The 15,275-nt window shown below is 49.2% G+C and overlaps 1 protein-coding gene across 5 annotated transcripts in view; it reads right to left on the bottom strand.

Annotated features, from left to right (window-relative positions):
• Nucleotides 1-15,275, bottom strand: part of nudt22 (nudix (nucleoside diphosphate linked moiety X)-type motif 22) — a 49,578-nt gene that overhangs the window by 20,233 nt on the left and 14,070 nt on the right. Inside the window, exon 1 of one of the 5 annotated variants that reach the window (XM_080183594.1) lies at nucleotides 1,982-2,109. The exons of 1 other annotated variant lie outside the window; for it this stretch is intronic. The gene's annotated coding sequence lies outside the window, so the exon portion shown is untranslated. 3 more of the 5 variants (XM_080183595.1, XM_080183596.1, XM_080183593.1) reach the window with 3 other exon arrangements.

The raw sequence follows: 15,275 nt of genomic DNA, 5'->3' as shown, positions 1-15,275 counted from the left end.
GCAGATGGTGGAATTTGAATTCAATAAAAAATATCTGGAATTCAGAATTGACTAATGGCATTTGATTTTACTGTATCCCAATATATGTGACAATAATAAAAGTATTGTTTCTTGAATGTTATACAGACAAAACATATTGTTCATAGAGAAGGAAAGGAGAGGGTGCAGAATGTAGTGTTACTGTCAGAGCTAGGGTGTAGAGAAAGATGAACTTAATGCGAGGTCACCAACTCTGTTAGAGATTTAATTGGAGCATTGTTAAAGTCATAGAGGTTTACAGCATAGAAACAGGCCCTTCGGCCCAATTTTTTAAACCACTAAGTTAGTCCCAGTTGCCCACATTTGACCCATATCACTCTATACCCATCTTACCCATGTAGCTGTTTTCAAAGACAAAATTGTACCTGGCCCTCCTACTGCCTCTGGCAGCTCATTCCCAACACTCACCACCCTGTTGATCTTTCTCTAGCTGTGACTGTAACAGTATGTTCTGCACCCTCTCCTTTCCTTCTCTATGAACAGTATGCTTTGTCTGTAAAGCGCACAAGGAACAATACTTTTCATTGCATCCCAATACACGTGACAATAATAAATCAAATCTGAGTGAAAGAATTGCCCCTCTGTTCCCTTTTGTATCTCTCCCCTCTCACCTTAAACCTAAGCCCTCTAGTTTTAGACTCCCCTATCATTGGGAAAAGATATTGACTATCTCTCTGATCTGTGCCCCTCATTATTTTATAGACCTCTATAAGATCACCCCTCAGCCCCCTACGCTCCAGAGAAAAAAGTCCCAGTCTATCCAGCCTCTCCTTATAACTCAAACCATCAAGGCCTGGTACCATCTTAGTACTGGACGACTGTCTGTCTGGAGAAGGGGGGATTCCCTGTGGATCTCGGTGTAACTGTGCCTTACCTGGACAGTACTGTCTGTCTGGAGAAGGGGGGGATTCCCTGTGGATCTCACTGTAACTGTGCCTTACCTGGACAGTACTGTCTGTCTGGAGAAGGGGGGGTTTCCCTGTGGATCTCACTGTAACTGTGCCTTACCTGGACAGTACTGTCTGTCTGGAGAAGGGGGGATTCCCTGTGGATCTCACTGTAACTGTGCCTTACCTGGACAGTACTGTCTGTCTGGAGAAGGGGGGGATTCCCTGTGGATCTCACTGTAACTGTGCCTTACCTGGACAGTACTGTCTGTCTGGAGAAGGGGGGATTCCCTGTGGATCTCACTGTAACTGTGCCTTACCTGGACAGTACTGTCTGTCTGGAGAAGGGGGGGATTCCCTGTGGATCTCACTGTAACTGTGCCTTACCTGGACAGTACTGTCTGTCTGGAGAAGGGGGGATTCCCTGTGGATCTCACTGTAACTGTGCCTTACCTGGACTGTACTGTCTGTCTGGAGAAGGGGGGGATTCCCTGTGGATCTCACTGTAACTGTGCCTTACCTGGACAGTACTGTCTGTCTGGAGAAGGGGGGGGATTCCCTGTGGATCTCACTGTAACTGTGCCTTACCTGGACAGTACTGTCTGTCTGGAGAAGGGGGGGGATTCCCTGTGGATCTCACTGTAACTGTGCCTTACCTGGACAGTACTGTCTGTCTGGAGAAGGGGGGATTCCCTGTGGATCTCACTGTAACTGTGCCTTACCTGGACTGTACTGTCTGTCTGGAGAAGGGGGGGATTCCCTGTGGATCTCACTGTAACTGTGCCTTACCTGGACAGTACTGTCTGTCTGGAGAAGGGGGGGATTCCCTGTGGATCTCACTGTAACTGTGCCTTACCTGGACAGTACTGTCTGTCTGGAGAAGGGGGGATTCCCTGTGGATCTCACTGTAACTGTGCCTTACCTGGACTGTACTGTCTGTCTGGAGAAGGGGGGGATTCCCTGTGGATCTCACTGTAACTGTGCCTTACCTGGACAGTACTGTCTGTCTGGAGAAGGGGGGATTCCCTGTGGATCTCGGTGTAACTGTGCCTTACCTGGACAGTACTGTCTGTCTGGAGAAGGGGGGATTCCCTGTGGATCTCGGTGTAATTCCCTCACACAGAGACAGAGAGCAGGAATACTGTAACCTGCTGAAGGGCTGGGATTCCTCTCACAGACAGTATCCACGTCAGTTCAAACAGGCGGAAGTAATGAGGGGAACAGCTACTCGCCTATTGGTCCTGACCATCACATGTGACTCGGTCGGTGGACCCGCCCCTCCCCCGGGAGGCCGTTCAGCCCCTCTGCTCGCTGTGTCAGTGCCGTTCACTGTACTTTTATTGACTGGTTCATGGTGATGAATGAGATCTTTTCCAAAGGGGTGGCCCAGAGCTGAGATTTACCCTTCTAGTGGAAGGCAGGGTAGCTTCAGGCAAGCACTGCTTACTCAGGAAGCCATTCAGCCCCTCCAGCCTCCTGTACTGGCTCACTCATGGTTGGCATTGAGAGAAGGATTTCCAAGCTGATAAAGCCACTGTAATAAAGTTTAAAGTCTCCTGAAACCACATTCTCACTTTTTATTTCATTTAAACTTTATTAAAGTTATTGTGAGTGTCACAAGCAGGCTAACTTTATTGCAGTGTTAATGTAAATTTATTAAAATCCCAGAGTCACCACACTCCTCCACCTGTTCGGGTTACACTGAGGGAGAATTTAGTACAGCCGGTGCACCCTAACCAGTTCATCTTTTGGACTGTGGGAGGAAACCGGAGCACCCAGAGGAAACCCGTGCAGACATGGGGGGTAAAAAGATGCGCAGACTCTGCACAGACAGTGACCCAAGCCAGGAATCGAACCCAGGTCCCTGGCGCTGTGAGGCAACAGTGCTAACCACCATGCCACAAGACCTCCTTAAATCTTGGAGGTGCACCTCCTCCAGCCCCTACACTCCCTCCCCATCCCTGCAACCTCCTCCAGCCCCTACACCCCCTCCCTATCCCTGTATCCTCCTCCAGCCCCTGCACCCCCTCCCTACCTCTGTAACCTCCTCCAATCCCTACACCCCCTCCCTATCCCTGTAACCTCCTCCAGCCCCTGGAACCCTATCTCTGTAGCCTCCTCCAGCCGCTACACCCCTCCCTATCCCTGTAACTTCCTCCAATCCCTACAATCTTTCCTATCTATCTGACCTCCTCCAGCCCCTTACATCATCCCTATTTCTGTAACCTACTCCAACCTTGCAACCGTCCTTATCCCTGTTACCTCCTCTAGTGCCTATATTCCCTCTCTCTGTAACCTCTTCCAGCCCCTACATTCCCTCCCTATCTCTGTAACCTCTCCAGCCCCTACATTCCCTCCCTATCTCTGTAACCTCTCCAGCCCCTACAGACCTCCCTTCCTAGAGGAGGTTACAGAAAGGATGTGAAGGAATTGTCAGGGCTAAAGTGCAGTCCCCAGGACTGGAAACCAGGAGAGGTGATGGCCTAGTGGTATTAGCACTAGACTATTAGCTGAGTCTCTGGATTAGTGTTCTGGGGGAGCTGGGTTTGAATCCCACCATAGCAGATGGTGGAATTTCAATTGAATAAATAAGATCTGGAATTAAGAATCTACTGTTTGCCGATTGTCGGAAAAATCAATCCAGATCCCTCTAGGGAAGGAAATCTACCGTCCTTACCCAGTCTGGCCTACGTGTGACTCCAGAGCCACAGCAATGTGGTTGACTCTCAACTGCCCCTAGCAATCCACTCAGTTCAAGGGCAAGTAGTGATGGGCAATAAATATTGTCCAGTCAGTGACGCACACATAAGAACATAAGAAATAGGAGCAAGAGTAGGCCATCTAGCCCTTCGAGCCTGCCCCGCCATTCAATAAGATCATGGCTGATCTGTCGCTGCTCAGTTCCACATTCCCACCCTCTCCCCATAATCCTTAATCCCCTCTCTTATCAAAAACCCATCAACCCGCTTCTTAAAAATATTTAGCGAGGCAGCCTCCACCACTTCAACGGGCAGAGAATTCCAGAGATTCACCACCCTTTGAGTGAAGAAGTTCCTCCTCAACTCCGTTCTAAACCGCCTCCCCCTTTATCTTGAGGCTGTGCCCCCTAGTCCTACTGTCTTTTTTGAGCGGGAAGAGTCTCTCCACCTCTATCCTATCCATCCCATTCATCATCTTATACGTCTCAATGAGATCTCCCCTCATTCTTCTAAACTCTAACGAGTACAAGCCTAGTTTATTCAACCTCTCCTCTCCACATTCCACAAACGAATAAAAACTCCTAGCTGAGTCCCAGCCACTGATTGGTCAATTTATTGTCACATGTATTGGGATACCATACCATTCATAGAGAAGGAAAGGAGAGATGCCGAACATGGTGTTACAGTCATAGCTAGGATGCAGAGAAAGATCAGCTTAATATAAGATAGGTCCATTCAAAAGTCTGTTCTTTGACTTTGATTAGATTTATTATTGGCACATGTATTAACATACAGTGAAAAGTATCGTTTCTTGCACATTATACAGACAAAGCATACCACTCATAGAAAAGGAAAGGAGAGAGTGCAGAATGTAGTGTTACAGTCACAGCTAAGGTGTAGAGAAAGATCAACTTTGTGCGAGGTAGGTCCATTCAAAAGTCTGACAGCAGCAGGGAAGAAGCTGTTCTTGAGTCGGTCAGTACGTGACCTCAGACTTTTGTATCTTTTCCCCGATGGAAGAAGGTGGAAGAGAGAATGTCCGGGGTGCGTGGAGTACTTAATTATACTGGCTGCTTTTCCCGAGGCAGCAGGAAGTGTAGACAGAGTCAATGGATGGGAGGCTGGTTTGCCTGATGGATTGGGCTACATTCAGGATCCTCCGTAGTTCCTTGTGGTCTTGGGCAGAGCAGGAGCCCAGACCAAGCTGTGATACAACCAGAAAGAATGCTTTCTATGGGGCATCTGTAAAAGTTGGTGAGAGTCGTAGTGGACATGCCAAATTTCCTCAGTCTTCCAAGCCTTTCTTAGTCTTGGGCTTTTGTCATCTGGGTTCCGGTTCAAGCCAAGAGTCAGCACATTGAGGAGCTGAAGTCGACAGCACGTTGGTCTATTGTGTACAGAACGTGCTGCAGCCTCTGTCACCAATTTACTTTATCATTCACGGATCAAGATCACAGATACCGGGGAGAGGAGGGGGTGCACAGAGGGCAAGCTGTATAGAGGAAGCAGGCAGGAGGTTTCAGGCTGTTATGGACATGAGGAGTTTAATCTGTAATCTTGTCATCAATGGGAAATCTCCCAGCAATCACTTACAGGCCTTAATGGAGGTGGGAGTGGGGTGGCCGAGGTGGGGGGGGGAGGCGGGGGCGGGGTGGTATTATCCAGTTAGTGAATCGCGGAGTTTGGTGGATTTGATGGTCTGCAGCAATGGAACAATGCTTGGAACCGGCCAGTCTCTCAAAAGGGTGCATTGATAACACTGTTTTCAGATCAAACTGTTAATGGCTTTAGTTCCTGTCATGACGTGATTTACTGATTTATTCGGCATGACAAAAGCTACACACAGCACCACGTGACTCACAAGGGGCCAGCGTGCAGGTACAGCAAGTCATTAGCAACGCTGATGGAATGTGAACCTTTATTGTGAGCGGGGAAACTGATTACTAAAGTTGGGAGTTTATGCTTCAGCTGTATCGGGGGGGGGGGGGGGGGGGGGGGGGGGGCACTGGCGAGACCGAATCTGGAGTGTTATGTGTAGGGGCATTGGAGAGACCACATCTGGGGTATTGTGTACAGGGACATTAGGGAGACCACATCTGGGGTATTGTGTACAGGGTCATTAGGGAGACCACATCCGGAGTATTGTGTACAGGGTCATTAGGGAGACCACATCTGGGGTATTGTGTACAGGGGCATTAGGGAGACCACATCTGGGGTATTGTGTACAGGGGCATTAGGGAGACCACATCTGGGGTATTGTGTACAGGGGCATTAGGGAGACCACATCTGGGGTATTGTGTACAGGGGCATTAGGGAGACCACATCCGGAGCACTGAGTACAGGGGCATTAGGGAGACCACATCTGGGGTATTGTATACAGTGTTGGTCTCCTTATTGAAGGAAAGATGTCAGCGTGTTGGGAGCTGTTCGGAGAAGGTTTCCCAGGCTAACACCAGGAATAGGTAGGTTGTTTGATGAGGAGAGAGCAGAGGGGTTCAGTTCGTATCCGTTGGAATCTAGAGGAGTGAAGAGACGATTTGCTTAAAGCCTTTCAGATCGGGAGGGGGGGTGGTGGTAGTGGTTGTGGTCTGCTCAGGTTGGATGCGGAAAGAAAAACAGAAAAATGCTGGAAAATCTCAGCAGATCTGACACCGTCTGTGGGGAGAGAATAGAGCCAATGTTTCAAGTCTGGACAACCCTTCGTCAGAGCTCCAGATTGGGAACATTGGGCTCTATTCTCTCCCCAGAGATGCTGTCAGACCCGCTGAGATTTTCCAGCATTTTTCTGTTTTTGTTTCAGATTCCAGCATCCGCAATATTTTGCCTTTATCTGGCTGTGGAGACGATGTTTGCTCTTATGGGAGAATTGAGAAGCAGGGGGTCACTGTTAAGGAGTCGCCCATTTAGATCACAAAATCTAGGAGCAGAATCAGGCCATTCGGCCCATCGAGTCTGCCCCGCCGTGGCTGATAAGTTTCTCAATCGCATTCTCCTCCCTTTTCCCTATAACCTTTGATCCCCTCACCAATTGAGAATCTATCTCTGTCTCCGATACACTCAATGACCCGGCTTTCTCTATGGCAACGAATCCCACAGATTCACCCACCCTCTGGCTGAAGAAATTCCTCCTCATCTCTGTTCTAAAGGGCTGTTTACTCTGAGGCTGTGCCTTCGGATCCCAGTCTCTCCGACTAATAGAAACATCTTCCCCACAGTCCACTTTAATACTGAAAGGCCTGGATAAACACAGAACAAAGAAAGTTCCAGCACAGGAACAGGCCCTTCAGCCCTCCAAGCCTGCACCAACCATGCTGCCCTGACTGAACTAAACCCCCTACCCTTCCGGGGACCATATCCCTCTATTCCCATCCTATTCATGTGTTTGTCCAGATGCCCCTTAAAACTCACTATTGTATCTCCTTCCACTCCCTCCCCCCGGCAGCGAGTTCCAGGGACCCACCACCCTCTGTGTAAAAAATCTGCCTCGTACCTCTCCTTTAAACCTTGCCCCTTGCACCTTAAACCTGTGCCCCCCTAGTAATTGACTCTGGGAAAAAGCTTCTGACTATCCACTCTGTCCGTGCCCCTCATAATCTTGTAGCCTTCTATCAGGTCTCCCCCCAACCACCATCGTTCCAGTGAGAACAAACCAAGTTTCTCCAACCTCTCCTCATAGCTAATGCCCTCCAGACCAGGGCAACATCCTGGTAAATCTTTTCTGTACCCTCTCCAAAGCCTCCACATCCTTCTGGTAGTGTGGCGACCAGAATTGAACACTATATTCCAAGTGTGGTCTAACTAAGGTTCTATAAAGCTGCAACGAGTTGCCAACTTTTAAACTCAGTACCCCGGCCGATGAAGGGAAGCATGCCGTATGCCTTCTTGACTACCTTCACCACCTGCATTGCCACTTTGAGTGACCTGTGTACCTGTACACCCAGATCCCTCTGCCTATCAATATTCTTAAGGGCTCTGCCATTTACTGTATATTTCCTATCTGTATTAGACCTTCCAGAATGCATTACCTCACAATTGTCCGAATTAAACTCCATCTGCCATCTCTCCGCCCAAGTCTCCAACCGATCTATATCCTGCTGTATCCTCTGATGGTCCTCATCGCTATTCTGGAAGTTTCAATGATACTTCACCCTCTGAGGGAAAACATTTCTCCTCTTCTCCATCTGGAGAGTTTCTGGAACTTTCTTTCTCAAAAGGTGGCGGGATCAGAATATTTGAATATTTCTAAGGCGGTGGTGGATAGATTCTTGATTAACAAGTGGAGGGGTTGGTGAAAGATTATCCGGGGTTTAGGCAGGAATGAGAGTTAAGGTTCCAATCAGATCAGTCTTGATCTTATAGAATGGGGGAAGCAAGCTGGAGGGACCGAGTGGCCTTACTCCTGCTCCTAATTCAGATGTTCGTATGATATCGGCACAAACAGTAAAGCCAGTGTATACAACCCAGAGAGCCACAGCTCAGATTGGTAGTTGGAATTCACCAGTTACTAAAAGGAGAAATCATTGGCCTCCATCTGTACAATGGTGACCTTTCAGCCCATCAAGTCTGCACCGATCCTCCGACAGAGCATCCCAATCAGGCCCACCCCCTCCCTATTCCCGCAACCCCATACATCTACCCCACTAACCCACTCATCTTTGGATACTAAAAGACAATTTAGCATGGCCAACCACCTAACCCGCACAGCTTTCAGACTGTGAGAGGAAACCGGAGCACCCGGTGGGAACCCACACAGACATGGAGGAGAACGTGCAGACTCCACACAGACAGTGACCCAAGCTGGGAATCGAACCCAGTTCCTTGACGCCGTGAGGCAGCAGTGCTCAAAACTGTGCAAATATGCTGCTTCAGTATCTACAATTTAGTGAGGGAATTACAGGCAATACGAATTGTTGATCCAAGAAGAAGTCCTTTCTGTACCGCTGTCCACAATAATGTACTCTCATACCCCAATTTTAACCTTCAGCCTTGCCCTGTTGAGAATAGCACATGGGGAAGAGTTTAACTGGACACTTTGGAAAAAGCTTGTTGCATTCCTGCTTGGTGCCTTTTCACCTTCAGGTAGGCCGAAGGCTTCCATACAGACAGCCTGCAGCCTACAACTCCCATTGTAGGGGAGGCCACCTGCCCACTCAGATTTCAAAGCACCCCTTCATTTATTTCCCCAGAATTGGTCAGCCCTGCCACTCCCAATCAGGTGAGGCCACTCTCCTCAGGCTCCAGGTTGGATACTGAGGCCTACCCAGCTAGGCCTTGCCTCAGGCCTCTGCCAATTAAATCACTGATGAAGGAAAGCTCAAGACTATTCCTGGGTGTGCCAGGTCTCACACAAAGAGCGACGGCAATACACTCCCTCTCTACAATCGGATCTGGACAGGGGCTACTCAGTTAATGGTAGGGCATGGGGGAAGAGTTATAGAACAAAGAGATCTAGGGGTACAGGTTCATAGCTCCTTGAAAATGGAGTCACAGTTGGATAGAGTGGTGCAGAAGGCATTCAGCATGCTTGGTTTCATTGGTCACAACATTGAATACAGGAGCTTGAAGTTGTACAAGACGTTGGTAGGGCCACACTTGGAATACTGTGTACAGTTCTGGTCACCCTATTATAGAAAGGATATTATTAAACTAGAAAGAGTGCAGAAAGGATTTACTAGGATGCTACTGGGACTTGATGTTATAAGGAGAGGCTGGATAGACTGGGTTTTCTTTCTCTGAAGCGTAGGAGGCTGAGGGGTGATCTTATAGAGGTCGATAAAATAATGAGGGGCACAGATCAGCTAGATAGTCAATATCTTTTCCCAAAGGTAGGGGAGTCTAAAACCAGAGGGTATAGGTTTAAGGTGAGAGGGGAGAGATACAAAAGGATCCAGAGGGGCAATTTTTTCACACAGAGGATGGTGAGTGTCTGGAAAGAGCTGCCAGAGGCAGTAGTAGAGGTGGGTACAATTTTGTCTTTTAAAAAGCATTTAGATAGTTACATGGGTACGATGGGTATAGAGGGATATGGGCCAAATGCAGGCAATTGGGATTAGCTTAGTGGTTAAAAACTGGGCTGAAAGGCCTGTTTCCATGCTGTAAACCTTGATGACTCTGACATCAGGCCTGAGGCCTGGGATGTGGTCCGGGATATCATGCAGCTTCCTGTGTGGAGAGGAAGTGGGATGAAGGGGTGAGGGCTTATCATCTTGTCTAGGCCAAACATGCATCCCGCACCCACACCCCAAATCCCCAAAGAAATCTCGGTCTCTTTATTCCTCGCTCTAATCAGCCTTCTTCAGGTGCAAAGAACAGTACAGCACAGGAACCAGGCCCTTCGGCCCTCCCAGCCTGCACTGATCATGTTGTCCTATCGAGACCAACCACCCGTATCCCTCTATACCCCATCTGTTCATGTGTCTGTCCAGGTAAGTCTTAAGTGTGGCTAATGTACATGCCTGAACCACCTCACCTGGCAGTGCCCCCACCACCCTCAGTGTAAAAACCTTTCCCCGTACATCTCCACTGAACCTTCCCCCCCGCTTATCCTGAACTTCTGCCCCCTTGTAATTGTCATTTCCACTCTGGGGAAAAGCTTCCAACTGTTCACCCTATCTATACCCCGCATAATTCTATAAACTTCTAATCAGGTTGCCCCCTCAGCCTTTGTCTTTCCAGGAAGAATAATCCCAGTTTCTCCAACCTCTCCTCATAGCTAATACCTTCCATACCAGGCAACACCCTGGTAAACCTTTTCTGTACCCTCTCCAAAGCCTCCATTAGCTTCTGGTAGTGTGGCAACCAGACTATGAAAGGTCGTGAATGTAGCCCAATCCATCACAGAAACCAGCCTCCCATCCATTGACTCTGTCTACACTTCCCACTGCCTCAGGGAAAAGCAGCCAGTATAATCAAGGACCCCACGCACCGCGGACATTCTCTCTTCCACCTTCTTCCATCGGGAAAAAGATACAAAAGTCTGAGGTCACGTACCAACCGACTCAAGAACAGCTTCTTCCCTGCTGCTGTCAGACTTTTGAATGGACCTACCTCGCATTAAGTTGATCTTTCTCTACACCCTCGCTGTGACTGTAACACTACATTCTGCACCCTCTCTTCTCTATGAACAGTATGTTTTATGTGTAGCGTGCAAGAAGTAATATTTTTCACTGTATTCCAGTACATAACAATAATAAATCAACTCAAATATTTAAGTTGATCTTTCTCTACACCCTAGCAATGACTTTAACACTACATTCTGCACCCTCTCCTTTCCTTCTCTATGAACGGTATGCTTTGTCTGTATAGTGTGCAAGAAACAATTATTTTCACCGCAGGCTAATAAATGTGAAAATAATAAATCAAATCAAACAGAACAGGACACTGTACCTCTTATATAAGACTTTGGTTAGGCTACATTTAGAATACTAAGTGGAGGGGGGGGGGGTGGTGCGGCTCTGGGGAACAGTACCTCTAACCTGCAAGGGGGGGGGGGTGCCAAGGGGGTTTGAGAAATGGAAACAATATTCAAAAACATGATTCATTTTTTGTAATGTGGCACAGCCAATCTGATTCTGAGGAAAGATTAGAAAGCTGGGTCAACAGAATGATTGAAATAGATGGCAAAGATAGTTATCTGCCATTTAACAGGGCCTCAATTCACATGAGCTGTGCTGAGATCAGCTGTTTAAGGGACTCCAGTCCTCGAGGTTCTGTTAAAACTTGGCAGGTCACTCGTTTCTCATCCGCTTTTTATACCTCGGTGGCTGATAGAACAAGACATGTTGCTTATTCCCGTTCCGCTCCTCCCTGAAGGCCTCCCCATCCCTCCCCGCCCCCAGGCTTTCCGATGGTGTTTCAGAGCACCGGGCGCTCGGGTACACACCTCACTCACAAAGAGCTCCCAGACTGTGACGAAGGCTGACCACTGCTGGCGGAATCTTGACCCAGCTCTTTGGTCTGCCTGAAAGGTTTTCCAGGGCACAGTTGTCTGGGATTGTGGTCAGGATTGTCAAGTTGCAGAGCCACTCTGAAACTGAGAAAGAACCCTCGGGTTATCTATGGGACTTGTGGTTAATATTCTAACGATGGAATTGTGAGTGTAGTGAGTCACAGAGACTGCTGGAAAACAATCCAACTTATTCAATATCAGCTTTCGACAGTCATGCAATGTACTAGGCCGTTACATTAACCTTAATGACATTTTTGAGAAAGGTTAAAAACCCCTGGCCAATTTTTGCTGGGTCTCAGTTAGGAACAGTCACAGAATCCCTACAGTACAGAAGGAGGCCATTCGGTTCACTGAGCCTGCATTGACCACAATCCCACACAGGCCCTATCCCCATAACCCCACATATTTACCCGATTATCATCGGAGAATTCCTACAGTGCAGAAAGAGGCCATTTGGCCCATCGAGTCTGCAACGAGAACAATCCCACCCAGGCCGTATCCCCATAATGTATTTACTCTGCTATTCCCCCTGACATTAAGGGACAATTTAGCATGGCCAATTTCAAGTTTTTATGTGTTCAGATCACCAGCATCATGTCCTGGTCCCCCACGCCAATACTATAGTTAAGAAAGCCCACCAATGCCTCAACTTTCTCAGAAGACTAAGGAAATTTGACACGTCTGCTACGACTCTCACCATTTCAGATGCACCGTAGAAAGCATTCTTTCCGGATGTCTCACAGCCTGGTATGGGCTCCTGCTCTGACCAAGACTGCAAAAGGTCGTGAATGTAGCCCAGTCCATCACGTAAACCAGCCTCCCATCCATTGACTCTGTCTACACTTCCCGCTGCCTCAGGAAAAGCAGCCGGCATAATTAAGGACCCCCACACACCCCAGGCATTCTCTCTTCCACCTTCTTCCATCGGGAAAAAGGATGCAAAAGTCTGAGGTCACGAACCAACTGACTCAAGAACAGCTTCTTCCCTGCTGCTGTCAGACTTTTGAATGGACCTACCTCACATTAAGTTGATCTTTCTCTATGCCCTAGCTGTGACTGTAACACTACATTCTGCACTCACCGTTCATAAAGAAGGAAAGGAGAATGTTTTGTCTGTATAGCGTGCAAGAAACAATACTTTGTCACTTGTATTGGGATACAGTGAAGTAATAAAATAAAGATGTACAGGTTAGGTGGATTTATTTTGATTTATTAATGTCACAAGTCAGCTTACATTAACACTGCAATGAAGTTACTGTGAAAAGCCCCTCGTCGCCACACTACGGCACCTGTTTGGGTTACACTGAGAGAGAATTTAGCACCTAGCCAGCATGTTTTTGGACTGTGGGAGGAAACCGGAACAGCCAGAGGCAACCCACGCAGACATGGGGAGAATGTGCAAACTCCACAGACCGTGACTCAAGCCGGGAATCAGACCTGGGTCCCTGGAGCTGTGAGACAGCAGTGCTAACCACTGTGCCACCCAAAGTTTATTTATGAGTCACAAATAGGCAATGGGGTTGCTGTGAAAATCCCCTAGTCGCCATACCCTGGCGCCTGTTCGGGTAACACTGAGGGAGAATTTAGCACGGTCAATGCACCCTAACCAGTACATCTTTCAGACTGTGAGAGGGAACGTAGCACCCAGAGGAAACTCACGCAGACATGGTGAGAACTCCACATCGTAACCCATGGCTGGAATCGAATCTGGGTCCCTGGCTCTGTAAGGCAGCAATGCTAACCACTGTGCCACTTGCAAAACTGGTACAACACACGCCAGTGGAAGGTGGTAAGAGAGACATAACTGGTCGTCCATGTGATGGAAAGAATTAGAGTCTGTACCACAGCTCTAATCCTCTTGCAAACTGACTCAAAGTAACACACAGGCACACACAAAACAAGCTGGGTCTTTTTCCTCTTGATATAAGGCGGCTGAGGGATGACGTAATATCGGCCTTTCAAATTCTAAAAGATTTTGAGAGAGTGGATACAGAGAGAATGTCCCCTCTCGTGGGGAAGAGCATTAACTGGAGACATTCAATATCAGATAGTCACCGAGAGACCCAAATCGGGGAATTCAGGAGAAATCTCTTTACCCAGCCGACCCACTGCCATGGGGGGGAGTGGGGGAAGAACGTGGGACCCGCTGCCACGGGGGGAGTGGGGGCAGAACGTGGGACCCGCTGCCACGGGGGGAGTGGGGGCAGAACGTGGGACCCGCTGCCCTGGGGGGGGAGTGGGGGCAGAACGTGGGACCCGCTGCCCTGGGGGGAGTGGGGGCAGATCGTGGGACCCGCTGCCCTGGGGGGGGAGTGGGGGCAGAACGTGGGACCCGCTGCCCTGGGGGGAGTGGGGGCAGAACGTGGGACCCGCTGCCCTGGGGGGGGAGTGGGGGCAGAACGTGGGACCCGCTGCCCTGGGGGGAGTGGGGGCAGATCGTGGGACCCGCTGCCCTGGGGGGAGTGGGGGCAGATCGTGGGACCCGCTGCCCTGGGGGGAGTGGGGGCAGATCGTGGGACCCGCTGCCCTGGGGGGGGGAGTGGGGGCAGAACGTGGGACCTGCTGCCCTGGGGGGGAGTGGGAAGTGAGCGCAGTGAATAGTGTCGTTACATTTAAAGGGGGAAGATAGATAAGGGAGAAGGGAACAGATGAGAAACGATGGGAGAAAGTGAGGTGGAGTGTAAATGCTGGGATATGTTTTTAGGGCCAGTTTCTGTGTCAGATCCTATCGGAGCGGTAGCCCTGTTTGTAACTGAATGGGGATTTATGGAGCTGGATGGTCTATTTTAAATGTGTTGCGACCTCGGTGTCAACCCCTTTTTGGTCTTTTGCCACAAACGAGCGAAATACAAGGCGCAAGCGAGTAGGTCAATGTAAGTTTTCCAACTAAAAATGCTTTTAATCACAGCAAAATTGCAGAAGGAAATGTGACTGCTCTGGGGACCAGGCTCAGCAAAGATCAACTGTGATTCCACAGTTCCAACTTGCAGCAATTAAGAATTATCCTGTCAGGAAATGGCAGGGACAGGGGGTTGTGGAAAATGAGGAGCAAATTAGGGACTAATCTGCGACGGGAAATGGCACCAATTCAAAGCACTTGCTCTCGATTATTGGGAGCGAGGCCAAGCATAGTACCTGGCAGAGTTTATCAGATAGCACAACAGAACGGTGGCGCTCAGTCGCCGACTCGCGGGCTGGGAAGAGTTCGACACAGTTAGGCATAAGGCAACCCGCATGGGGAAGGCTAACAAGGGGGCGGGGAGAGGTGGAGGAGTGACACGATGGTCGGGAGGGTACAGAAAAGAGGGACAGAGGGTCACACCAATCAGGGGCAAAGCAGGCTTGTTGAACCGAACAGCATGGGAAGTCAAACAGGGTGAAGGGAGGAATGGGGCAGTGCTATCATTCGGCCCTTTGAGCCTGCTCCACTATTCAATAAGACAACAGGTGATTGGGACAAGACCTCAACTCCACGTTCTCACTTAGGGGGCAGCACGGTGACACAGTGGGTTAACACTGCTGTCTCACAGAGCCAGGGACCCGGGTTCGATTCCCGGGGGCACGGTGACACAGTGGGTTAACACTGCTGTCTCACAGCGCCAGGGACCCGGGTTCGATTCCCAGGGGCACGGTGACACAGTGGGTTAACACTGCTGCCTCACAGCGCCAGGGACCCGGGTTCGATTCTAGCCATGGGTGACT

This window comes from Carcharhinus amblyrhynchos, unplaced genomic scaffold (genome assembly GCF_965287045.1).
Source record: "Carcharhinus amblyrhynchos unplaced genomic scaffold, sCarAmb.v2.hapA chromosome_343, whole genome shotgun sequence".
In the NCBI taxonomy this organism is placed as follows: Eukaryota; Metazoa; Chordata; class Chondrichthyes; order Carcharhiniformes; family Carcharhinidae; genus Carcharhinus; species Carcharhinus amblyrhynchos.
This window is presented reverse-complemented; position numbering and strand designations above follow the sequence as displayed.